The sequence below is a fragment of the Corylus avellana genome, chromosome 9, assembly GCF_965113065.1.
Source record: "Corylus avellana chromosome 9, dhCorAvel1.hap1.2, whole genome shotgun sequence".
In the NCBI taxonomy this organism is placed as follows: Eukaryota; Viridiplantae; Streptophyta; class Magnoliopsida; order Fagales; family Betulaceae; genus Corylus; species Corylus avellana.
The window spans coordinates 8,607,046-8,634,622 of NC_142498.1; the positions used below are offsets into that span (position 1 = coordinate 8,607,046).

Here is a 27,577-nt window from a genome sequence, read left to right on the forward strand (position 1 = left end):
CAACCAACTATGTTAATTATGTCAAGAAACCAACCATGTTACTTGAAGCAATTTGGTCCTATACGACGAGCAATGCTAAATGTTACGCCTTCATTTTATTGGACCGATGTGAAAATGACACATCAACCATTTGAATGTATCGACTCTTTGTTAGAAGAAAAAAATTAAAGACGGATGAACACTGCATCGTCAAGTTGTCAACCTGGTAAAATAGTGGTAGAATAATAATATTGTAGTATACAGAAGGAATACACCTTTTTGTATGCTCCATAAATATTGGATTCATAACTGCATTATTTTCCAACCTTAAAATCTCCATTACCATTCTCATAATCCTTTTTAACCAAATTCGAAAATTCCAAAGAATTTTCATAACCTTGTCTTGCAGTTTTCTCATGGAGCCCAGCAATTCCTGTTGGGTTTTCAGACTCTTCATCATATTACTCACTTTCTTTCTCAGTTCTTCTTCTCCTTCTTCGTCATGGTCGTTGCACTCTTCACATATAAACTCCATGGCCATGCACAGAAACCACACAGCAATCTCAGATTTTCGGCTCTTAAATAAAAGAACATTGATGGAGTGCTCTAACGTTACAGACACTTCTATCAAAATCAAAGTTAATCGGAAATCCAACCTTGCAGATGAAGAATATCTCAAGGCTACCGTTAGCCGAGTTTTGCATCCTTCAGAGGGTGACTGGGTCGCCATGATTTCACCTTCTCATTCTAAGTAAGAGATATTTATTTATTTATATTTCAAAAAAAAAAAAATTGTTATTTAGTAGACTCGTGTAAGATTGCTATGTAACTGGAATGTACAACAATTATAGGCGAGTCTATTAAATAGCATTACTTAAAAAAGAATTAGAAAGAAAGAAAGTTTACTTTCCTCTAACTGAGTTTTTATTTATTATTATCTTTTTTCTGCCTTATTTGGTTTTCTTTTCTTAAACATGCAGTGTAGAAAGTTGTCCACCCAATGTGATTCTTTATTTAGAAACTGGCGATTTTGCCAATATTCCTCCTTTACTCTGCCATTATCTTGTCAAGGTAAACACAATAGTAATTTTAAGGGAAAAATATAAAAAAGCTCCACAAACTATCAGCCGTTTTCGATTTAGTCTCATAATGTTCCAAAAGTGATAAAGTAGCCTCCAAAACTACCAAACTATTGCATTTTGGCCACTACGTTAGTCAAAACCGTCAGTTTGGACGGAAACTGCAAAACAACGTCGTTTTGTTATGGGTAAGTTACTACAATACCCTTTTATGAAAAAAAAAATTGAGAAAAATATAAAAAAGCCCCCCAAACTACCAGCCGTTTTCATTTTAGCTCCCTAATGTTCAGAAAGTGATAAAGTAGCCCCCCAACAAAACGACGTAGTTTTTTAGTTTCCGTCCAAACTGACGGTTTTGATTAACAGAGTGGCCAAAATGCAATGATTAACAGAGTGGCCAAAATGCAATAGTTTGGTAGTTTGGGGGCCTACTTTATCACTTTTGAAACATTATGGGGCTAAATTGAAAACAACTGGTAGTTTGGGGGGCTTTTTTATATTTTTCCCTAATTTTAAATTCAACCAAATGCTATATGGTATTCTTCAATGGTTATTTTTTATTTCCGAGATTGATGCAATTTTTATAAAAATAAATACTTTAATTAAAACAAATGAAGCAGCATCAATAGCATGCCTTACCTAATATCTATACAATTATAACATGTAGACCCTCAAGTTTGGTATGATACTCTAGCTAATGTTGTAATTTTTCAGTAATGGTGAAATTTATTTACTTCAATTTGGATCATTTTGAGAAATTTATGACTCAGAGTACTTTCCTCCAAATTCTAAAAATTTTGAGTATAAAATTTGAAATTGTATTGAGAGGGGTAATAACTCGCTCAAGATAAAAAAGAAAGTACCTTGTATTACTAATGCTATATGCCACATACAGTTTTATTTCACTTTCCTAATGTAATACTCTCAATTAGTACTTGATTTTTATTTTTATTTATTTTAACAATAATTGATTGGCAGTGTCCATATCAACAAAGTTAGATAAAATAGTATTTTCTAGCATTTCTCATTTATCAATAGGCTTTAATTTTCACAGCTGACTGGTACTTTTAATTTTGCGTAGAGATTAGTCACTACAAAAAAACAATTTTTTCCTCATTGGAGTTTTCTGACGTGGCGCTTCTGACGTGTGTTGAATGTCAGAAGCATAGATGTTAGGAAATTTTTTTTCTGACATGTTACTGTTTAGCACATCAGAATTTTCTGATGTGTCAATTTTGGCACGTCAGAAAATTTTCTGAAGTGTTAAAATTTAACATGTTAGAAAATTTTCTAATGTGTTAAAATATAACACGTCAGAAAAGTTTCTGATGTGTTATATTTTAACACGTTAGAAAAAAAATTTTTAATTTTTCCTGGAAATTTTTTTTTTCAATTAAATTTTTTTTTAGGAATTAGTACAGAGAAACGAAAATCAAAAATCTTCTTCTCTGCACCATTTGGGTTTTTGATTTTAGGAATTTCTCTGCACCTCTCTTCTTTTCTCAATTTTCTCTTTCTCTCTCTTCTTTTCTATCTCCGACCAGCTCTCCCTTTTCTCCATTTTCTCACTCTCTCTCTCTCTCTTCTTTTCGATCTCCATTTTCAAAAACTCAAACCCAAACTGAAAAAATCTTTAAAAAATCAAAAACCCAAATGTCAAACCCAACAAATCTTCAAAAACCCAAAAATCTTCTTATCTTCTCTTCTTCTTCTTCTTCTTTTTTTTTTTTTTTGAACGTACCCAAGCTGGCCAGCTTCTCTTCTCCTTCTCTTTTTCTTTTTCTTCTTCTCTTCTCCTTTTCTTTTTCTGCTTTCTTCTTCGATCTGCTGCTTTCATTTTTTCCCTCTAGATCTAGAGGGAGTTGCCGTACGTCCAGTGTGCAGAGAAGGGAGATTGAGAGAGGAGAGAGAGAGTGTGAGGGAAATAAATGAAGAGGGAAAGAATAAGAACAGTGAAAAAGTTGAGGGAAAAATGAAGAGGGAAAAATTTTAAAATCCCGCCCATTTTTTTACGATATGTTAATATATATCGGGTATCGAGGGGATTCCTGACGTGCCATGTGTCGCACGTCAAGAATTCCTGACGTGCGACGCATGGCACGTTAGGAAACTACTCTGAAAAAAAAAAAAAAATCTGACGTACGATATATATCTATAATTATCTGTTTATATATATAGTGTTCTGACGTGGTGAAACACCACGTCAGAAAAATTCTGACGTGGCAGAGCACCATGTCAGAAAATTCTGACATGGTACAGTCCCACGTTAGAATTTTCTGATGTGGCGGTGTCCCACGTTAGAATTTTTCTGACGTGGTAAATGTTGCCATGTCAGAAAATATTTAATTTTTTAATTTTTAAAATTTCTAACATTTTTCAGACGTTCCAATATTTAACACGTCAGAATTTTCTAACGTGTTAAAATAGACACGTCAGAAAATTCTGACGTGCCACTATTCACACGTCAGAAAATAATTTTCTGACCTTTTAAAATTCACACGTCAGAAAATTTCTGATTTGGCAACAAAACATGTACTGTAGCCACGTCAGAAAATGTTATTTTTTTTTGTAGTGAGTGAGACATCCTATAATATTAGTTTGATATTACATGAGTGGATTGTAACGGTATTCAATATTCATGAGTATTAAGTCTAGTATCGGTTATTTATTTAGGTGATACTAGGCTTTATAAGTAATTTTAGAAAGCTTCAGTTGGAACTTATTAATTTTTTAAGAAGAGTAATGTTATAAACTACATTTTTATCTCAAAATACGGATATAATAGTACTCCCAATCAACTCTTGCATTCTTTTATTATTTATAAAAGAAATTTAATAATTAGTTAGAACTGTTGTAAAATAAAAATGTAATTTGTAGTATTACTCTTTTTAAAATGATAGCGTAAATATGACTATTACTTTTGCTGTCAATCGTTATAATTTAATAATATATGTTATATTATAGTTTGTAGAGGTATAGAAGCATCGGAAAAAAAAAACTAGATAAGATGGCCAAGTTTATAAAGTAACCGACAAATTAAGTCACGTCAAGAAGTCATGACGTTCACGTAAGAACAAAAGGCACTACAAGAAACTGATTTATTAGGGGCGACTTAGTAGTCGCCCCTAATACTGAACTATTAGGGGCGGGGCGACTTATTAGGGGCGACTTAGTAGTCGGCCCTAATACTGAACTATTAGGGGCGACTTTCGAAAGTCGCCCCTAATAGTCAAGTATTAGCGTCCACATAAAAGTCGACGCTAATAATGGGTCGAAAGCTTGACTATTAGCGTCCACTTTTCAGTGGACGCTAATAAGTCGACCCTAATATACACGTGGGAATTATTAAAGGGGCGGGAAAAATTTTTGGGGCCAAAAAAAACTTTTAGCGTCGACTGATAGTACACCAATAGCGTCCACTTTTGTGGACGCTAAAAGCTGGAAAAAAAAAAAAAGAAAAAAAAAATCAAATAAAAGATCAATAGGGTCGACTTTAAAAGTTGACCCTAATGCTTAAGTATTAGGGTCGAAAAAAGTCGACCCTAAAGAGGAGGTCGATAAATGAAAAAAAAATTAAAAATTAAAATTGATGACCAATAGCGTTCACTAAAAGTGGACGCTAAAGATGCATTATTAGGGTCGACTTTAAAAGTCGACCCTAATGCTTAAGTATTAGGGTCGACAAAAGTCGACCCTAAAGATTAAGTCGATAAATGAAAAAAAAATTAAAAATTAAAATTGATGACCAATAGCGTCCACTAAAAGTGGACGGTAAAGATGCATTATTAGGGTCAACTTTAAAAGTCGACCCTAATACTTAAGTATTAGGGTCGACAAAAGTCGACCCTAAAGATTAAGTCGATAAATGAAAAAAAAAATTAAAAATTAAAATTGATGACCAATAGCGTCCACTAAAAGTGGACGCTAAAGATCCATTATTAGGGTCGACTTTAAAAGTCGACCCTAAAGAGAAGGTCGATAAATGAAAAAAAAAATTAAAAATTAAAATTGATGACCAATAGCGTCCACTAAAAGTGGACGCTAAAGATGCATTATTAGGGTCGACTTTAAAAGTCGACCCTAATGCTTAAGTATTAGGGTCGACAAAAGTCGACCCTAAAGATTAAGTCGATAAATGAAAAAAAAAAATTAAAAATTAAAATTGATGACCAATAGCGTCCACTAAAAGTGGACGCTAAAGATGCATTATTAGGGTCAACTTTAAAAGTCGACCCTAAAGATTAAGTCGATAAATGAAAAAAAAAAATTAAAAATTAAAATTGATGACCAATAGCGTCCACTAAAAGTGGACGCTAAAGATCCATTATTAGGGTCGACTTTAAAAGTCGACCCTAATGCTTAAGTATTAGGGTCGACTCCTAAAGATTAAGTCGATAAATGAAAAAAAAAATTAAAAATTAAAATTGATGACCAATAGCGTCCACTAAAAGTGGACGCTAAAGATGCATTATTAGGGTCGACTTTAAAAGTCGACCCTAATGCTTAAGTATTAGGGTCGACTCGACTCTAAAGAGTAGGTAGATAAATTAAAAAAAAAATAAGAGTACGATCGATCGCATTCGGCCAAGGATGTGAGTGGTGATTCTGTTACTGCGATCGATCGCACCTTGGGTGTGATCGATCGCAGTAATAGAATGTTGAAATCCAATATTCGATTACTGTGATCGATCGCACCTTGGGTGCAATCGATCGCAGTAACAGAATGTTGAAATCCAATGTTCGATTACTGCGATCGATCGTACCCATAGTGCGATCGATCGCAATAACAGAAAGGCTCAAATATATATATTTTATTGCTGCCCAATAACGTCTACTAAAATTGTGTATATATCACTGCATTATTTAAATTTTTTAAATAAAGTGACACAATATGCACCGTCAATTCCATCCTCCTAAAGAAAGATTTTAATTTGTATATATTTGTCATTTGGTTAGTAGTTACATTTGGGCTAATTTGAAGAGTTAATTCCCATTTCATAATTCATATTAAATTTTACAGATCTAATAGTGTATATATATTATATGATGAATATATTGATACCTTATGGAAAGATTTTACACTGTTAAATATAACAAAATAAAATCTAAATTGTAAAATAATTCATCTCAGTTTTAAGTGAAAATATATTGATACCTTACAATTCAAAAACCGGCCATGTGCAAATACGGGGTCATTCCCATAAGAAAACACAAAAGCAAGTCAAAAGAAACAAAACTAAAGACAAATAAAAAGATTAACTTAAAACATACGAAACAAAATAAAAATGGTAAACTATGGGGTGCCTCCCATGAGCGCTAAGTTTAATGTCTTCAGCCAGACGGTAGTCCCTGCTTACTGTTGTCCAGAAGATGATGCTCTTGCAGATGGTGGTGGCAACCGGTTGACAATGGACTGCATCAATTCTTCTAAGGCGCCTAGGCGTTTGTCCATCAATTCGTTATTTTTCCGAGCCTCCTTTCTTTGGCCAGCCAACTCTCTCCGAAGGCCCGCTATTTCTTCACTAAGTGAGCGGTTTCGTGCTTCACGAACAATTCTCGGGGCCTGCTCCTCAGCTGTCTCTGAATCAACTACAGGTTCATCTTCGGCCATTGGCTCGGCCTCATACTCTTCCGCACCAGCTGCAGGTGCTGGAGCTACTTGGGGCATGTGGGAGAGACTCTTGTTCCATTGGCGAATGCCAAATATGGGAGTAGTAGTGACTGGTTCATCAGCTGCGGTACCCTTGACGCCTTTCTTCCGGAGGATGTAGGAGATTAAGTATGGGAAAGGCAACCCCCATGAATGTGTGGACCCCGCTCCTCCAACGTGCACCCCATTCCAAAATTTGTAAATTTGCTTCCAAATTATGTCGGGAATGGAGTACCAAGCACCTTTATGGAAGGCGTAGAGTGCTTGAAGAAATTGATCCCGCCTCTGACTTTTGTGCCCCAAGGGAAAAGCATTACTGTGTAATACGGAGTCCACAAACCAAAGCCGTTGAGGTAGCTTGGATCGGCTGGCGGCATTATGGTGGGCATCAGCATATATCCCTTCGCACATGTCCTCAATAATTTCCGCCACGTAGAAGCTGTCTGGTTGGTCAGCAAGTTGTGTGGCTTCTGGAGGTTGCTCATCATTGCATTGAAGGGCAGCAGCAATGTCAGCCCGTGTTACGTCAATAGCTTTGCCTTGTACTTTCGAAGAGAGGACAGCCAGCCTCCTGCAGTCATGAGATAGGTGGGCATAAAACTCAATCACCAATTTTCTGTCAGCAGTGGGGGTGACCGGCTTGAAAAGCTTCTTGAGCCCCCATCGCTTGAACTCGGCGATGGCCCATTGAGTCCCCTCAAGATTTTCAAAGTCTTCGCGAATGACGAAAGTGGTCTCAAATAGCAGCTCCCGTTCCTCAAAAGTGGGTGGGGGAGAAATAGCTCTGGTATCAGACCCTCGGGAGGACGAAGCTCGAGTTCTTGGCATGATGAGCTTGATTGGGAACTTTTGTCGAACACCTGGTGTGTACTAGAAATAGGCAAAATTGCAAAACAACGCAACTCCGCTCAAAACCCCCTGCAAAAACAGCAAAATCCAACCACAACAAAGCAATGTGGGTGGATGAACACCCACAATTGCAGAAATATGAGAGAAAAAAAAAATTCGAAAGTGATCGTGGTTGGGGTGTTGATGGGAATGGGGAATGGGGTGTAAAGTAGAGGTGGTGAAAAGTACCTGGTATGGTTGCCGGAGAAGAGAGCCGTGTGGTGGTTGTGTGGTAGAGGTGATTAAAAATGGTGGACGAGTGGTTGTGCCGGAGGTGCGTGGGTGGGGTGCTTGGAGAGGTGTACGGCGCAGGGGGAGGGGGAGAAAATGTTGTGGGGGGCGGGGGGAAAGTGACCTAAAATAGGTCATGTGGTGTGCTGTCCGAGTGCGATCGATTGCACACATGGTGCGATCGATCGCATTCGGCGAAGGGTGTGCGTGGGGTGATTCTGTTATTGCGATCGATCGCAATAACAGAATGGCTTATATATATATATATTATGCAATTATTATTATTATTTTTTAATTTTTATTGCATAATGCACAACAACTTCGATCATGATATGATCAAATGATCGAACAAACTTGAAACAATTGAAATTGAATGTTTGATCAGACATCCAATTGGTCCTACCTAGTGCATTCGTTCGATTGATCATGATAAGATCAAATAATTGAACAAAATTCAAACAAATTAAATGTTCGATCGAACATTGAATTGAACTCTAAGCATTTTATATTATATTAGTGCATTACTTAAATTGATCGGGATACAATCTATAAAACTTGACATGATTGAAGGTTCAAGCTTACATCTAATAAAATCAATTCCAATCGATACTATTACATATTAGTTCGATTGATCGCGATAGGATCAATCGTTCGATCAAACATCCGATCGATCATAATGAATTAGTTCGATTGATCGTGATATGATTAAATGATCGATCAAACATCCAATCGATCCTAATGAATTAGTTCAATTGATCGCGATAGGATCAATCGTTCGATCAAACATCCGATCGATCATAATGAATTAGTTCGATTGATCGTGATATGATTAAATGATCGATCAAACATCCGATCGATCCTAATGAATTAGTTCAATTGATCGCGATAGGATCAATCGTTCGATCAAACATACGATCGATCATAATGAATTAGTTCGATTGATCGTGATATGATAAAATGATCGATCAAACATCCGATCGATCCTAATGAATTAGTTCGATTGATCGCGATAAGATCAATCGTTCGATCAATCGTTCGATCAAACATCCGATCGATCATAATGAATTAGTTCGATTGATCGTGATATGATTAAATGATCGATCAAACATCCTATCGATCCTAATGAATTAGTTCGATTGATCGTGATAGGATCAATCGTTCGATCAAACATCCCATCGATCATAATGAATTAGTTCTATTGATCGTGATATAATTAAATGATCGATCAAACATCCGATCGATCCTAATGAATTAGTTCGATTGATCGCGATAGGATCAATCGTTCGATCAAACATCCGATCGATCATAATGAATTAGTTCGATTGATTGCGATAGGATCAATCGTTCGTTCAGACTTCCGATCGATCATAATGACTTAGTTCGATTGATCGTGATAGAATTAAATGATCGATCAAACATCCGATCGATCCTAATGAATTAGTTCGATTGATTGCGATAGGATCAATTGTTCGATCAAACATCTGATCGATCATAATGAATTAGTTCGATTGATCGTGATAGAATCAAATGTCGGATCGATCGTACTGAATTAGTTCGATTGACTATGGTATGATCAATTGATAAATCAAACTGGATACAATTGAAGATTCAATCGAACATTCAATTCAACTGTTAGCTTTTTATATTATCTCAGTGCCTTAGTTATATTGATTTTATATTCTCTTTGGATTTTGTATTATTTTATAATTAATTATAAGATAAATATCAACTTAATGATCTTTATCATAAAAATTTATTAAACGAAAATTTTTAGTTAATATTATAATAATAAAAACATATTATAAGTGACAAATTTAAAATGAATAACAAAATAAAAAAATAAAAATTAAAAAATTGGAAGTATATTTTTTGTTTGGAAAAAATATAAAAAAGCCACTAAAAGTACCAGTCGCTTGCAATATAACCCTCAAATGTTCAAAAGATACTAAAGTAGCCTCCCGAACTACCAAATTGTATAAAAATGCCACTTATTTTTAATATTCCTAGAATACCCCTATTATTTTAACAAATAAATAATAAAATAATTGAAAAAAAAAACGAAACAATTTTTTTTAAAATACAAGAAAACCAATGGGTGAATAAAAACAAAAAAAGAAAATGTTATTTGGAATAAATAATAAATAATTAATCACTGTAGCTTACCTAAATCACAAATTGCTTCATATCGTATTAAAGTAAAATTAAAGGTACAAAATTTGACTTCAGGGAATAAACTGTTTATTTTTTTAAAATATCTAAAGAACCGTACATTTGATTTTACTTTGTTAAAAGAATAGGGGTATTATAGAAATATAACAAAATAAGTAGACTTTTTGATACAATTTGGTAGTTTGACAGGCTACTTTAGTCCGTTATGAACATTGAAAGACTATATTACAAACGGCTCGTAGTTTGGAGGGTTTTTATTTATATTTTTCTCTTTTATTTTTTTTGTAAATAAAATACCCCAAATATATATTTAGCTGCACAAAATAGTTTACCAATATAGATGGCGGTAAACTGGCGGGGGTTCTTAAATTTTCGGAACAAAATTTTCACCAAATCCCACACCTCCTGCCAATCGTCTCTCACTCTCACTCTGTCTCTCACTCGATCTCACTCTCTCACTCTCACTCTCTCCCTCCCTCTCTCTCGAGCTCTCTCTCTCTCACTCACTCCACGCAAGTTTCTCTCTCTCTCCGGCAGCTGTTTCCGGCGCACCTCTCTCACTGCAAGCTCTCACTCCGACGACACTTGGGATTCTCTCCTGTAGCTCTCTCAGGTATGAGTTTCTCCTAAACCCTTGCAAACCTTAAATGCCTCTCAATCACTCAAATAGTATCCATGAATTGTGATTTGAAGAAATTATGTATTTGGGTACTTCCTCTCTTCTTCTATTTCTAGTTTTTTCCCTATCGAACTGATTGGTTTCATTCAAAAACTGAGGATATTTTGTTACTATGTCAGTGGGGTAGAAAGGTGAAAGGGTGCTCAAATATCCATTTTTTTCACATGGATATTTGTCTCAAGTTCATACGAATTTAGACTTTGAAGTTCTCAAACGAGTACCTTAAATTTGGCTCAGAAAAAACAAAAAACAACCTTAAACAAGATAACAGTGGTAGTGCAAAGAGTCGAAATTACAAAAAGGCAGACAACAATAACATAACCTGCTATTGGGCAATTAAAGACGTGAAATCTTAACTCATATGTATGTGTTTATCAAAAGATCATACCGAGAAAATGTAAGCTTACTTTTTATTGGTCTATATCTAGCCATTCCTTCATCGAATTATTTATTTTTGTTGATTTTGAATCGAGTTGCTTGTAATCTATGTTGAGGTGAGAATTCTTATTAAAGGCATCAGTGGTGATGCTCCCACATATAACGTATGAGTATGATGTTGTAGACCATCTTGATGGCTTTCTTGGTTTTTAGAATTGCACGATCCACAAATCACTTCATTTCATCTTATTTTACCTTGTAAAAAAGGCGCTTCATTTTTAACATTCACAATTTTGTGGTATTATTTTTTAATCTTTGCTTTGAATATGTGTGTGAATCATTAACTAGTCTGGATTTACTAGTTAATGATATAGTATGTAAATCTGGTATAGTATGTAAATCTGAGGATGTATTTACCTAATAATCTGATGACTGAGTTATTGCCCACGGCATCTCTGTCATTGTGGGCCTTGTTGGCACATATTGGAATCTTTAGTGTGAATGAAGAGAACCATACTATGGGAAATTGGGAATGGCCATTTTCTATGATCCTTGGTATAAATACTATAACCTAAAGCACCATGAAAGTGAGTGGAATGAATGCCTTGCTATGTATTTAGATCCTAACAACAAACATTGGATTATGAATGAGGTCGTAGATAGAAAGAAAAAAGAAGAAGAGAAGTTTGGTAGGATGAGGTATGGTTAGGCCCCTCTTAAGTAATTTTCCAACAGGGAGAGGCTTTGGACATGCCCAAATATGGGCGCCACATTTGACATTCGGTTGCCCACTTGCCCCCCGATGTCTCTATTTCATATTTGCTATTCAAATAGCTAACCAGCGATATGATATTTAGGATTACTCATTTGTGACCAAAAAAAAAAAAAGGCAGAGTAGTGTGTATGATTGTAAGGTTCATGATCTCTTTGAATAAGTGAGCTTGAATCCTTAAAATATATATATTGTGAAATTATCCAATCCTTTAATCCTTTTAATCAATTAATTTAATCTCATAATGACTTCTGTATGAGAAGGTCCAAGGTCAAATATTTATAAAAAAAAAAAAATTGTGAAGATATTATGTAGTTGTCTAGGGTAATTTTGTCAAATGATGTGCATCGTTTTATAGTTGTCCATTTTAAGGTCCTTAATCTCCATCATTTTGGTTGGAGTTTGGATATTTGACATTTTGTGCAGAAAAGCACAAAGCTTCAAATCCAAGCATCAAATCTATAGTGATTGTAGCTAGCTATATATATATGGTTCCTTGATATGATAGAAAGCCTTGTATTTTCCTTATCCCTCATCTTGATAATTTAGCAAAGAAAGAGAAAGAAATAAGCGTTGGCCTTGACTCATCTTGAGCTTTCAAACTTCCAAGTGATGAGAGATTGAAAGCATTGTTAAAAGCTGGAAATCTAGATCATCACAAGTGGGAAATACAGGCTATAATGAAGTTTTTTCCTTATGTTTTTTATGGCATTGAACACCTATCTGCGATCGATCGCATCAGGCCTGCGATTGATCGCATCAGGCTTGCGATCGATCGCAGAGTACTCTGATTCTCAGTTTGAGCTTTTGATCCTGCGATGGATCGCAGTTTGCTCTGATTCTCACATTGAGCTTCTGATCCTGCGATCGATCGCAGGATCGATCGCAGTTTGCTCTGATTCTCACCTTGAGCTTCTGGTACTGCGATCGATCCTGAGATCGATCGCACGTGCCCTGCGCTCGATCCCTTAAGGACAAGCTTTAACATATATAAACACATATACTTTTGCGGTTCCATTAAACCTATCTTCTTCTCTTGTGGTTGTATTAAACCTTGCTTCTTCTCTTATTACTTTTAGATTAGTATTAAGTCTTATTCTTATATTAGGATTATGTTATTAATTTTCTACTTCACATCTACTTCTGTTATCAAAGTTGGTATGGATTATGATTGTATTGTCTTTCCTATTTAAGTTCAATAAGGAAGCAGCACAGTAAACTTGAAACAAGACAACATTCTATAATAAATATCAAACCTAACAACAATACTAAAAAAATGTAAAACTGTCATTGAGCTAAACTACTAAATAAATTACAAATAGAAATTTGTTCTAAACTAGTAACCCACTTCTAGAATATTTTGTTAGGTAACATCGCATTGAGCTAGCATCATTTCGTGTATATTTGTTCTAAACTAGTAACCCACTTCTAGAATTCTCTCATTACCCATGCTCCTTTTAAACGTTCCCTCCCTTAATATTTGAGAACAGACCTCCCATTTAATTCTATTAATTCTTAAGAATCTGATCTTCTAATTCCCTTGTGTGCGTACATGTACGTAACGAATAACCTCTAATAGGGACATCAATATGGATAGGAGTTGGATGCGGGAAAGTACTCGATGTTCAGAGCGATTTCAAAAAGGTGTGGAAGAATTCATGGGAATGGCAGTTAAATCAGTTGATTCACGTGATATGACAAAGTGTCCATGCCGTGATTGTGCAAATCGATATTATTCTCATATTAGCGAGGTGAAGGGTCATTTGTATATGAATGGATTTACTCCAACGTACACTAGATGGATATTTCACGGGGAAGAAGATCATTTTAGGGAAAACACTTCTACAAACATGCACACACATACAAGTGAAATGATGGAGGAGGTTGATGCTAACATCGGAGAATCCTCTACTTCACAGGGCCCTACAACTGATAATCACGAACAAACAAGCTCCTTCTACCAATTTTGGGAAGATGGTTTACGAGAACTTTATCCAGGCTGCAAGAAATTTACACAAATTGCTTTTATACTGAAGATGCTTCATATAAATGCGTTCTGCAACATGAGTAACAAGGCGTTTGATATGATGATTGATTTGATAAAGATGGCTCTCCCAGATGGAGAGACATTGCCACGCTCGTATAGAAAAGCAATACAGTTTAGGCGACATTTGGGATTCGGTTACGATAAGATACACGCATGCAAGAATGGTTGTGTGCTTTTTTGGAAAGAACATGCAGACAAAGTGGTATGCCCAAAGTGCAACAATTCAAGATGGATTGATGGCAAAGGCAGAAAAAGTAATATTCCTCAAAAGGTCTTACGGTATTTCCCAATAAAATCGAGGTTACAACGGTTGTTTATGACAAAAGAAATGGCCAAGGAAATGCTGTGGCACAAAGAAGGTCGAGAAGATGATGGCAATACTCTCAGACACCCCGCCGATTCTATTGTATGGAAAGAGTTTGATAAAAGACATGAGTGGTTTGCAAGTGATTCCCGCAACGTGCGGCTTGGTTTAGCAAGTGATGGTTTCAACCCATATGGTAATATGAGTACAACATATAGCATATGGGCAGTAATGTTAACGGTGTACAATCTCCCTCCGTGGATGTGTATGAAGAGTCCAAATTTGATGTTGCACCTTATTATCCCAGGGCCTTCAGATCCTGGAAAGAATATTGATGTATATTTGCTGCCATTAGTTGATGACTTGAAAGATTTATGGAATGAAGGCATACGCGTGTACGATGCATCAAAGAAAGAGACATTTCAATTGCATGCGACATTACTATGGACTATAAATGATTTTTCCGCATATGGAAAATTATCTGGGTGGTCTACAATTGGAAAGCTTGCATGTCCAGTATGTAATAAGGATACATTGTTCAGGTATTTGAAGTATGGGCATAAGGTGTGCTTCATGTGTCATCGTTGGTGGCTTCCTCAAGAGCATCCATGGCGCAAAAGAGGAGATTTGTTCGATGGTACAGAGGAGCATAGATTGCAACCTGAAGAATTGTCTGGAAGTCAATTGTTGAAACAGCTAAGAGATGCTGAGGGTTTGCAATTTGAAAAAACAAGCGGGAGAAACAGAAAGTACACAGATGTTGTGTTGAATTGGAAGAAGAGAAGTATTTCTTTGAGTTGCCTTACTGGTCAAGCTTGAAACTACGTTATAATTTAGATGTAATGCATATTGAGAAGAACATATGTGAAAGTATCTTAGGTACGTTGATGAATATCGATGGGAAGACCAAGGACACAATCAAGGCACGAAGAGATTTACAGTTGATGGGTATACGTAAAGAATTGCATGTGCAGCCAAATGGTGAAACTTATAGGATGCCACTTGCGAAGTACACCTTGACAAGAGATGAGAAGAAGAGTTTATGTGAGTGGTTGAAAGGTGTTAAATTTCCTGACGGGTATGCATCTAACATTGGTCGATGTGTGAACAAGCTTCCTGGTAAAATTTCGGGTATGAAAAGCCACGATTGTCATGTCTTCTTACAGCGCTTGCTTCCTGTTGCAACTCGAAATTTCTTTACGTCGGAAATACGAACAACATTGACCGAGTTCAGTACATTTTTTACGCAGTTATGTGCACGGACGTAGAAAGTTGATATCCTAAAACAAATGAAAGTCGACATTGTAATAATTTTATGCAAAATGGAAAAAATATTTCCGCCAACTTTTTTTGATGTTATGATCCATCTAGCACTTCATTTACCTCGGGAGGCCGAGCTTGCTGGTCCCGTACAAAACCGTTGGATGTATCCGTTAGAAAGAGAACTTGGAAGATATAAGAAGTGGACGCGTAACAAAGCGCGTCCAGAGGGGTCTATTGTCAAGTGTTACCTAGCTGAGGAGAGCTTGACCTTCTGTTCCAGGTATCTTCGGGGGATTGAGACAAGATGGAACCGTGAACGGAGAAATGTTGACGTTGATGTTGTAGAAATGAGCCAGCGCTTGGATGTGTTCTCCCAACGAGTTCGGCCGTTAGGAGCATCTAAATTAGTAACACTGGATGCTAATGATTTTGCTAGGGCACGATGGTATGTGCTTACAACTGTAACGAAACGGCCTCATATTTGGAGTAAGTTTAGTAATGGCCTTTGTGTTTTACTTGTTACGACATGTTATAATTGTAGGGTTGATGATCATTGACCAATACATTTATTTTTCATGCAGTGAACATTATAATATGATCAAAAGAGAAGGCGGCCGTGACATTGATAAAAAGCATGAGGCTAACTTTGAACGTTGGTTCCATAAACGTTTATACAATAGTGGGCGTACTGCAGACAATGACTCAAAACAATTATATGATCTTGCATGTGGGCTTGATTGTCATGTTAGATCGTATAGAGGTTGCATCGTGAATGGGGTTAGGTATCACACGAAAGAATGTGCAGAAACTCGTACTACCCAGAACAGTGGTGTTTCTGTTTCAGGTGAGGACGAAACTTCAATAACAGAGTATTATGGTGAGTTAAAAAATATTCTAGAGTTACGTTACCCTGGCCAAAATCTCGTGTACTTGTTTGAGTGCGATTGGTGGGACACTGAGAGTGCAACAGGAGTACGAATGGACCAAGGCTTCACGATTGTGAATACTTCTCGTAAATGGTGTGAATCTGACCCGTTCATCTTAGCATGTCAAGCTTCGCAAGTGTTTTACTTGGATGATCCCAAATTGGGTGGTAATTGGAAAGTGGTGCAGAAGTGGATCAATAGAGACATCTATGATATTCCAACAGTACAAAAGGGAGATAATACAGAAGATGACCAAAGACTTAGTGATGACGTATACCAAGAAGGTGAATGTGTTGGGGGTAATATGGTCTTTGTTGATGAAGCAAATGTTGAAGCCTCCACTCAATTACGTAGAGATGATGCAACAATAGCAATTGACGAATTATATATTCAACTTGATGCATGCATGTTTGCCAACGATAACTTGCCGGACGAGGACCATGATACAAACTTTGATGAGGAAGAGGAGTTATGTAGCGACAACAATATAGACTCTGAACACGAAGAGGACTCTGAACACGAACAATCACCTTCAAGTAACAGTGATACAAATTCTGAATATGAATCTGATGATGAAATGTGTTGAACACATAAGCTCACATTTGGTGTAAGTACAAAGTGTATTAGCATATTTAATGAAGTTGATGCTCTCTCTCTCTCTCTCTCTCTCTCTCTCTATATATATATATATATATATATATATATATATATATATATATATATTGTGGTTTTTTTTTTTTTTTTACCAGCATGATTATTGTATGTTTGTAAAAAATATTGAACATGCTATATGGTTATAAATTGACTAATATAATTTTGTGGTTTTTGACTTGTTAGCAGATTGATCATAACAATGACAACAACATGACGCAAACGTGTTCCAGCAGCACGAGGCCGAGGCCGAGGCCAAGGTCAAGGTCGAGGCCTTATTGACGAGCATGAGAGTCCGACTCTCAATTCTGGGTTTGGTGATACAGATATGCAAGTGTCGCCCTTGCCCTCCCTCCTCCTCGAGTTAGTGGATGGGCATCCTTCGCATGAGTCTAATAATCCTATTCACTCAGTGGCAGGATTGGATTCATAGGGAACCGCCCCTACTGCATCTTGTAAGTTCATGAATTTTATGTTTATGAACTGTTATTTTTGTATTATTTTGGTTTGTTATAGACATTTGACAATATACTTTTCCAAATATAACTTACTATGTTACCATGTTTTGCGTAACAGCTACCACGTCTGTCAGAAGTGTAAGGGGTAAGGCCAAGTGTAAGAAGTTGAGTGACCACGTACTTAAGAATGGTCCCTTAGTGCTAAACATCCCAAATAGACACCGGGCACCTGTAGGCGAGAATGCATCATGGTTTGCAAGCAAGATTGGGGAGATTATTCGTAACATGTGCGAACTCCATCACGGTGAATGGAAAAAGGTCCCAGCTGAAGAAAAGAGCAAGTTGTTATTTTATGTTTAGGTATGAATATCAATGTAATGTTTAATAATATGTTTCGTATGGAAAATTAATGTGACAGATTTTTTACCATTGTTTTCTTATCTATTATGTATCAGTCAAACTTCGCACTGAATATGGAACGATACGAGCACATCAAAGCTGTTGAACATAAATTGGGTCGTGCATATGCTGGGCTTCGTTCGAACTTGTATAGGGATCATTACAAGAAATATTTTGACGGCATTGATAAAGACGATGATGAGGGGATTGCCAAGGCTAAGGCAATAGGGAGGGAAAACGTGCCAGCAGGGTATGGTCCTCAACAATGGAACCTAATATGTGACTCATTTGATGACGGTAAATGGAAGGTAAATATATATTATTATACTGATTAGAATATTCAAATTGATATAATTTGCATGCACTTGAACACATTTTATGAATAATTGTGTTTTTTTTTTCCAAATTTCATAGAAAAAGTCTGAACGAAATATAAAAAATAGAAGCAAATTGGAAACAAAGCACACAGCTGGGACTTGTTCATTTGTCAACGTCATTTACAAAAAGGTAAGTATCTCGTACCATAATTTAATGAAAGTAACGTTATTTAGTGTAAACTTTGATTATATGTATTATGTGTAGGAACAAGAAACAAAAGTGAAGCCTAATCCTGTTGAACTATATGAGGCTACCCATACAAGAAAAAAGGATAAACAGTTTGTGAACGACAAATGCAAAAGTCTATATGTAAGTAACTGTTTATGCTCCGATCATTAAGTTGATTAGTGAAGAACATGAATAGTAAACTTGTATGAAGTATATATTAAACTAAGGCCAACTATGACTTGTGCAGCTTCAAATGCAAGAATTAACAACCAGTGAGGCCTTAGAGGAAGGCAATGTGGAGGGAACAAGTGTGGATGACCGAATGCAAGAAATAGTCACATAAGTACTAGGGGGCCGACGAGCTGGGCACGTTAGAGGAATGGGATGCGGTCTTATTCCTACCCCTTTAAGAACTTCATCTCAAGCGTTCACCCACTTCGACAACCACGATGAGTGTAGGAAAAGACAAGAAGATACTCAAAGCGAGCTTCAACAGACGAGAATCGAACTTCATCAGTACAGGGAGAATTTGCAAGCCAACGTTGAGGAAACGAACAAATTGAAAGCCACTGTTGAGTTCTTAATGTCACGTATTGGAGGGTTAGTGAAACTCTACCTATGTATTAATTTTACAAAAACACACGTACTAAGTAATCGTTAAAAAGCTTATTGATCATTATATGAAATTTTATTCTTCTTAGGTCTGGAGGGAGCTTGCTTGGAGGTGCATCAAGTGAAGCCAACAATTGAGGGAGCTTTGGAATAACTTTATTTAGGATGTAGTCTTTGATAGCATCTATTTGTGATATATTTTTTGATACTATGTATTTGGATAGTTGTTGGTACTTTCTATTTGCTAATGTGTATTTGACTATTTGTTGATCGTGATCTGTTTGGTAATGTATATTTGTTGGTACTTTTTATTTGGTTTATATTATATTTAGATATTCGCAAAATTTTTGGTTCAACAACTTTTGAGTTAGTAAATCTCCCTTGACATGGTTATCAAGGTTAAAGAACTTTGAGTAAACAATGTAAGGGAGTAATAATATCTTTCTAAATTTTATTTTTAAGTGTATGCAGGATGACAAGAGTACAAGAAAGTTAAACCACCCAAGCAGGTTCTCGCTTTAATATATTTCATGAAGAAACACATTTTTAGTATCTCTTTCTCTATCATTTTGGGTTTCATTTTCATTGTCTTTGATATTATATATTGGTCCATTGTGGTAGATTACTCAAATTGCTTATGAGGATGAATTGGCAAGGAAGAGGATGTAGATAAGTACTTTATTTTGGGTTCTGGAATTTTGCTGCCCATGGATTGTAAAACATATATTTAATAGTTTTCTCCCTTGGCAGGTTTGGTTAATGGGGCAGTTCTCACATATTTTTTATGATTTTGATGAGGTTAGTCATTTTGAGTTATGTTTCTTGTGGGCATTTAGATTAGTTTGATTATTTCATACATTAATTGATTCATCAAACAATGTTGTTGTGTACTTAAACATAAATGCAATGTTTCTTATAGAGGTACTCTACGTGCATTTTATTTGCCCATGCATGGAGTTATATTTCTCCGGATAAGTTTTCCTGCTGAATTCTTTCAGTGTTGGTTTCTTTATAGTGAACTTTTTTTTTTTTTTTTGCCTCAATCTTGTTATTAGGCACACACTGCTTATCATGGTGTTGACATTGTGAAATTGATGGGCCGTAGCAGTAGATATATAGCTATGCATGCATCCCTAGCTAGTGGACAAATTGACATATGTTTGATTCCTGATGTACTTACTACTAGCAATTAATTGGATAGTTATCTTTGTGAGCTGTTACTGATTCTACTGATATGCACATCTAAGGTATCTTTTAATTTGCACGGGCCTCATGGTGTTTTGAGTCATCTGAAATACCTGATTGAGACAAAGGGTTCGGCTGTTATTTGTGTCGCAGAGGGAGCACGGCAGGTGAGTTACGTAAGGAATTCATATTTTCGCTTGTGGGTTGAATACTATTAATTGATCAGGTGATTTAAATTGTGCAGTTCTTTTTTGGCTTCATGAAATACTATGAAAAACCGCCTGTGTTCATTTCATTGCATTGCATAGATCTTATAACTACTTCATTATATTTTTCCCCAAGATGAAGAGTAAAATTCAGTATGTCGTTGTTTTTTGATGCAGAATTTTCTTCAGAAAACTAATGCTAAAGATGCGTCTGGGAACATTGTATTTGGAGATTTCGGTGTCCACATTCAACAAGAGGTTGGTGGTTGTATTTTGACTAATTTCATGTGGTCTTCATCTCTCCATGACACTTGAGACAAGTTAAGTGGGTTGATAAATAATGAGCTGACTGAAAGTCTAATTTTTAACATCAGTTGATATGTTTTGCATGGATAAGAATGGACTGCAGTTTGGCCTTTTAGTTGTCATTTGTCAGAGTTACAAATATGCTATATTTAAGCCTTCAAGATCTTACTCTATTAGTGACTCTTTTTGCTAAGACTAGTCAGTTGACTTTTGATGTTATTTGTGTGAATTGTTCTTCACTTGAACTGGAAATCATTAGAAAACCTACTGATGCTGTGATCGATCGCACTCCAAGTGCGATCGATCGCAAAATTTCGAAAACCTACTGATGCTGCGATCGATCGCACTCCAAGTGCGATCGATCGCAAATTTTTGAAAACCTACTGATGTTGCGATTGATCGGACTCCAAGTGCGATCGATTGCCAAATTTTGAAAACCTACTGATGCTGTGATCGATCATACTCCAAGTGCGATCGATCGCCAAATTTTGAAAACCTACTGATGTTGCGATCGATCGCACACTTGTGTGCGATCGATCGCAGTTGTTTTTTTTTTTTTTGATTTTTTAGGACCATTAGGGTCCACAAATGTGGACCCTAATGGTCAACTATTAGGGTTCACTTTTGAAGTGGACGCTGATAGTCAATTTTTTTTAAATATTTTTTGGACCATTAGCGTCCACAAAAGTGGACGCTAATGGTTGACTATTAGCGTCGACTAATTCTTTTATGTACATCATCTTTAGAGTCAAAACATGCGTCTTTTAGGGTCGATAAAGTGGACGCTAAAAGTCATCATTAGGGTCGACTCTAAGTGGACGCTGATAGTTAGTTTTTTTTTTTTAATTTTTTAGGACCATTAGCATCCACAAAAGTGGACGCTAATGGTTAACTATCAGCGTCCACTTTGATTTGGACGCTAATAGTTATTTATTATTTTTTTTAAGGGCCATTAGGGTCCACAAAAGTGAACCCTAATGGTTAACTAAAAGTGGACGCTAATGCTTGACTATGAAGGTCGACTTTCGCTTCCATTTACATCATCTTTAGAGTCCAAACATTGCGACTTTTAGGGGCGATAAAGTGGACGCTAAAAGTGATCATTAGGATCGACTTTTAAGTGGACCCTGATAATCAGACATTTGATCATTAGGGTCGGACTATTAGTGTTGACACCTTTAGGGTCGAAAAGTGGACGCTGTTGCCAACAGCGTCCACTTTAGGACCTTTAGGGGCGACTCAAAGTCGCCCCTAAAGACCTAATTTCTTGTAGTGAGGGTGGCTTCCAAGGTTTTTGCCTTGTGTCCACCGGCAAAATTCATTTCTAGAGTCTAATTTTGTCCATTTCTTTGTTTAACTTCTTATGATGATCATATAGTTTCCTGAATTCCTAGTTTGTGATGCAACAAAGTTGCTGCGGGTATTACAGATTTTATTATAAATTCATTCGTACAATCTGATATAACACGTCAGCCAATAAAAAATTAAATTCACCATCTTATATGAGTTTAAGTTTTTGAGATAAATAATAATTAGATGAATCATTTAAACACAATTTGATATTCCGCATGTTCTATGTTTCCTTATAAAGAATATGAATTAATAATATAGAAGTCCTTATATATATATTGAATCTTAATAATTTTGTATTTATTTAAAATTTGCGGGCAATGTACATGAGTAAAGATCCAGGCTATCTGAGTTGCAAGAATAAGCATCGAAAGAAATATAGGAGGGGTAAAGGTATAGTGACCAGCTGCAGAGGAATGTTAACATTTCATGTCATTAACAACAGAACCGACATCGAATTTGTCTTCTTCGGCGGCGGATTTGAAACGCCTTGCGTTTTGGCAAGATCACCTCCCATCAATTTTGCTAATCCAATCAAGCCTTTATATGGACATATCTGAAGTGTAGATTCAACTGGAACCGCGGTGAGTCACCATCCTTAATTACTCATTAAGATTGCATTCATAAAAGGAAAGGTAATATAAAACAGGATTTGGGTCTCCAGTAATTTGCTTCTTGAATTAGTAAAATTGATGGGAATTTTTATCCTATAAAAAGAGGGGCCAATGCGCACCTCAACATCTAGTACAAACATTATAGTGTAAAATAGAATCGAACATTTGAAAATTTGTCAAATAAATGATTTGGACCAATAGTCTCTTGGCCCGTAGTCCAAGAAAGGGACGGCCAAAAACTACATTTTTGAGACACGGTCCACATTGATTGTATTTTCTAAGTCATGTGGTAGATTACGAAGCTTGAAAGTGATTATCTTGCAATGAGCATTCACATCTTTTTAGCAAATTTTCTTTTCATTTTAGCTAAAAAATACAAAATTTAACTATCCACTTTTTCAAAGCACTTACATGTCACTTTCTATTTTAGCTATCCACTCTTACTATTCTACTTAAATATTTTTTTCTCAAGAATTTCTTTATTGTTTCTTTATCAAGAAGAGAGACAATGACAAACTTTTTTTTTTTTTCGTCATTGGTAAGTGAATAGTGCTCATCAACTTTAGTGAGTATTGTAGCATCTCACCAAATTTGGAGTTAAATTATATTAGCTTGCCAGATCTGGGTTATACTTCACCCAAATTACATCCCGGCTAGCCCAAATAACTTTTCGCTAGCAGGGTGTAAATGCTCAAACGGCTTAAGAGTGATATCTTGCAATAAGGCCATATATATATATATATATATTGCCTCCTGGAATAGATAATGAGGCTTGGCGACTTGAGTTTGAGCCATAAGAAGCAGCTTGTTTAACAAAATAACAAATTGTCAGATTAGAAATTAACAAATTGTCGAAGGTGCATCTGTTGCTGCTGATATTAATTATAAGCATCATGGGGCTGGTTTACTTTAACCCATACTAAGAAACCATGCAAAGCAACCATGCATTACTCTAATTTGAACTCTTGAACATGACATGAGATGCAGATGAGATTAACATGGGTTGGTGGAGCTAAGGAACCTCAACAAGTACAATATGGAGATGGAAAAACACTGACATCACAACTTACTACATTTACACAAGATAACACGTGTAGTGAGTTCCTCAACATACTACTTTTCTTTGCTCCTTCGATTCCAAACATAAGTATCTAATTTGACATTGACACGTAATATATATATATATTACGTGTCAATGTCAAATTAGATACTTTTGTACTTTTCTCTTCAAAATTCCTTTGACGTTATAAGTTTAGAGGCATAAATGCTAATATGATAGTAACTCAGGAGCCTAAAGTAAATTTTCTCATTTTTTGGTGAATATCATATATAAAAGAGGGCAATTACATATGGCTGTCACCATCATATATATATATATACCCTTTTCCTTCCTCTTAATTATCTTCTACTTAGATTTTGCCCCTATGTTCTGAAATTGACAAATTCAAGTAGTTTTCAAAGTCCAGCAAAGGATTTTGGGTGGCATGACCCAGGATACATTCATTCTGCAATAATGACAGGACTTGAACCTTCAAGCAACTTCTCCTACAGATATGGAAGGTTTTAGCAACCTTCTTTTCACGAACTACAGATATGGAAGGTTCCCAAATTTAATCATTTTATTAAGGGTTAAATACTAAATACCTCCTTGGGTTTGATAACTTTATTTTTTCCCCCTTGGGGTTTGGTTTTTATCACAGGAGGTCCTTGTGGTTTTGATAAATGACCAAGTTAGTCCTCCGTCAGTTGACCGTTAGTTGACCTAATAGAATTCCACATGGACCAATCAGATATTGACACGTGGCACATACTTAATTTTTTTTTAAAATTAAAAAAAAAGGAAAAAAAATTGGGGGTGGCTCTTGGCCATTTGAGAGTGGCTCGGCCACGGGGGTGGTTTCGGCCACCCCCTAGGCTCCATGGGGGTGGCCGAGCCACCCCCAGCACCCATTGGGGATGGTTTTGGCCACCCCCTTTGGCCATGGGGGTGGCCAGGCCACCCCCATCTGGCCGGATGGGGGTGGCTCAAATGGCCAAGGAGACACCCCCAATTTTTTTTCCTTTTTTTTTTTTTTAAAAAAAAAACAATTAAGTAGGTGCCACATGTCAATATCTGATTGGTCCACGTGGAATTCTGTTAGGTCAATTAACGGTCAATTGACAGAGGACTAACTTGGTTATTTATCAAAACCACAGAGACTTCCTGTGATAAAAACCAAACCCCAAGGGAAAAAAAATAAAGTTATCAAACTCTAGGGGATATTAAGTATTTAACCCTTTTATTAATATTCTAACACGTACTTACTGTAGTGACTCAGCTGGTTGGAGTTAACAAATCCAATTTCGAACTCCACCTGCAGGAGGATCAGATGAGCTCAAGTTCATAGCATATGGGGATATGGGAAAGGCTCCTCGTGATGCTTCTGCCGAGCACTTTATTCAGGCAAGGATAGGATACATTTGCTGCTGCAAATATAGTAAGACCCAAAATTTAATTTGTTTTCACAAAATTTTCAAGGTCTTTTGGTTTATGCAAATCCCAATGAATGAACAAAGTCTAGTACCATCCAAAATGAAGAAATCTTGCACTAATAACATGTTAATAACAATGCATTATGGTGATTTTAGTCTTTTACTTCTTGAAACACAAATATATTGACCCCTGTTTTTTTTTTTTTTTTTTTTTTTTTTTTTTTTTTTCAATTTTGTGATACATATATAGCCGGGGTCCCTTTCAGTGATTGATGCCATCGTTGATGAAGTAGATTCTAACAAGGTAGACTCAATCTTCCACATTGAAGATATAAGCTATGCCATTGGCTTTTTAGTTGAATGTGATTTTTTCCTTCAACAAATAAGCCCTGTAGCATTACGAGTTTCTTATATGACTGCAATTGGAAACCATGAGAGGTACCTTTCTCATCTGCATGCTTTAATAAGTATAGTTTTTTTTTTTTTTTTTTAAGTCATTTTTGTTAGAATATATTACAGAATTTGATTGATTTATCAATTTAAATTATATTATAATACTCTCCCATATGTATGAGTTAAACTCCTCGATCTTTAATAGGTGGGGTTTAATACATAAAATATTTAACTGAAATAAGAGGTGAATAACGGAGACAGGGTTTAAACTTATAACCTCTGCTCTGATTTGCTTCTATATCAGCACTATATATATTTTTTTCTTTTCTTTTTAAGAGATTATGAAGATTCGGGATCAATATATTCATTAACTGATTCAGGAGGAGAATGTGGAATTCCTTATGAAACATACTTTCCCATGCCAACCTCAGGAAAGGATAAGCCATGGTATTCCATAGAACAAGGAAGTGTTCACTTCATAGTGATTTCAACTCAGCATAATTGGACACAAAAATATGAGCAGGTTTGATTAATCAAATGCTTTATGTCCTTTATGCATGTTTATCTCCTAATCTGACATCACCTTCTTTCAAATATATGCAAAATGTTTCAGTATGAGTGGATGAAAAATGACATGGCTTCCATCAATCGATCAAAAACTCCTTGGTTAGTTTTCACAGGGTAAGTGAATCTTACATATTTTAACACTATTCTTCGAATTAATGTTGATGCTAAGTGAAAAGACTAGGTAGTTTGAGGGATATTGTGATCTTTTTAATGTTAATTGTACATTGCAAATAAGATGGTAGTTTCTCACATTAAATTAACTACCTCTTGTCTTGTAACTATGTGCTCAAAATAGACATCGGTAAATTGCAAGCATAGACCCATGTATTCTTCTGCAATAGGATTACTTAATGTGGATGACAGATTTGTTGAGGAAGTAGAACCATTACTCTTGGAAAGCAAAGTAAGTCCTTTTGGCCTAAGTAGCCATATTCCTAAATTTCTTTGAAATGAACTTGTGTTCTTCTCTTTGGTTGCTATTTATCAGGTTGATCTGGTTCTCTTTGGCCATGTTCATAATTATGAGAGATCCTGCTCGGTTTACAGAAAAGAGTGCAAGGCCTTTCCTTAAAAAGATGTAAATGGGATAGATGTATATGATCACAACAATTATAGTGCCCCAGTGCATGCAATTATTGGTATGGCTGGTTTTTCCTTGGACAAGTTCCCAGATCATGTAAGTTCATCCCAGACTCCCTATCTCTCCATATATATTATGCACGCATATATACATGCAGGGACGGAACTAAAATTTCTCATTCGAAGACCAAAGTATGAACAATGGGCTAAGCTGAAAGAGGGAAAACGCGCCCATGGTTCCCTCCCCTGCTCATGCATGTATGCATAGGTCTGATAAGTGAACTTTGATCTCTTACATTGGAATAGGTGGAAAGCTGGAGTCAATCAAGGATTTCCCAGTTTGGTTATCTCAGAGGGCATGCAACAAAGAAAGAGTTCAACTTAGAGGTTAGTATATATATGCATGCACTTCTAGCTAGAATCTACTCTTACACATTTATGTTGTCTCACTCATTTCCTTCACTTTGGCAGTTGGTAAATTCAGGTACAAAGAAAGTTGAGGACAGCTTCCGCATCATTAAATCTCAAGCTTCCTCATGAAAGATTGTTGGAGAGGAGAGAGAGAGAGAGAGCACCTCCCCCCTTCTGCAAAGTATCACGGAAAGATCTAATTTGTACAATAAGTAATCAATTTTGATGTGTTTTGAGCAAATATAATGAATTGAAATGATAAGAGTTAAGCGGAATCTCAACTCTTTGATTATGTTAATTGTGAGCTTTTAATTTAGGGTAGGTCTTGAGTCCTATGTGATGAGGCTATTTGATAATAATTAAGAATGCATGACACCTTAACTCGTGTCTTGTGTGCGCAGGCACATGACACAAACCAAAGCCTCAAGAGTATATACAAAATTAACTTGGTTGGGACAGAAAA

General features: G+C 36.1%; 1 pseudogene; it reads left to right on the top strand.

Moving 5' to 3' along the window:
* The first annotated feature begins 328 nt into the window (after positions 1 to 328).
* Positions 329 to 27,251, top strand: LOC132190876 (putative inactive purple acid phosphatase 27; annotated as a pseudogene).
* The last annotated feature ends 326 nt before the right edge of the window (positions 27,252 to 27,577 follow it).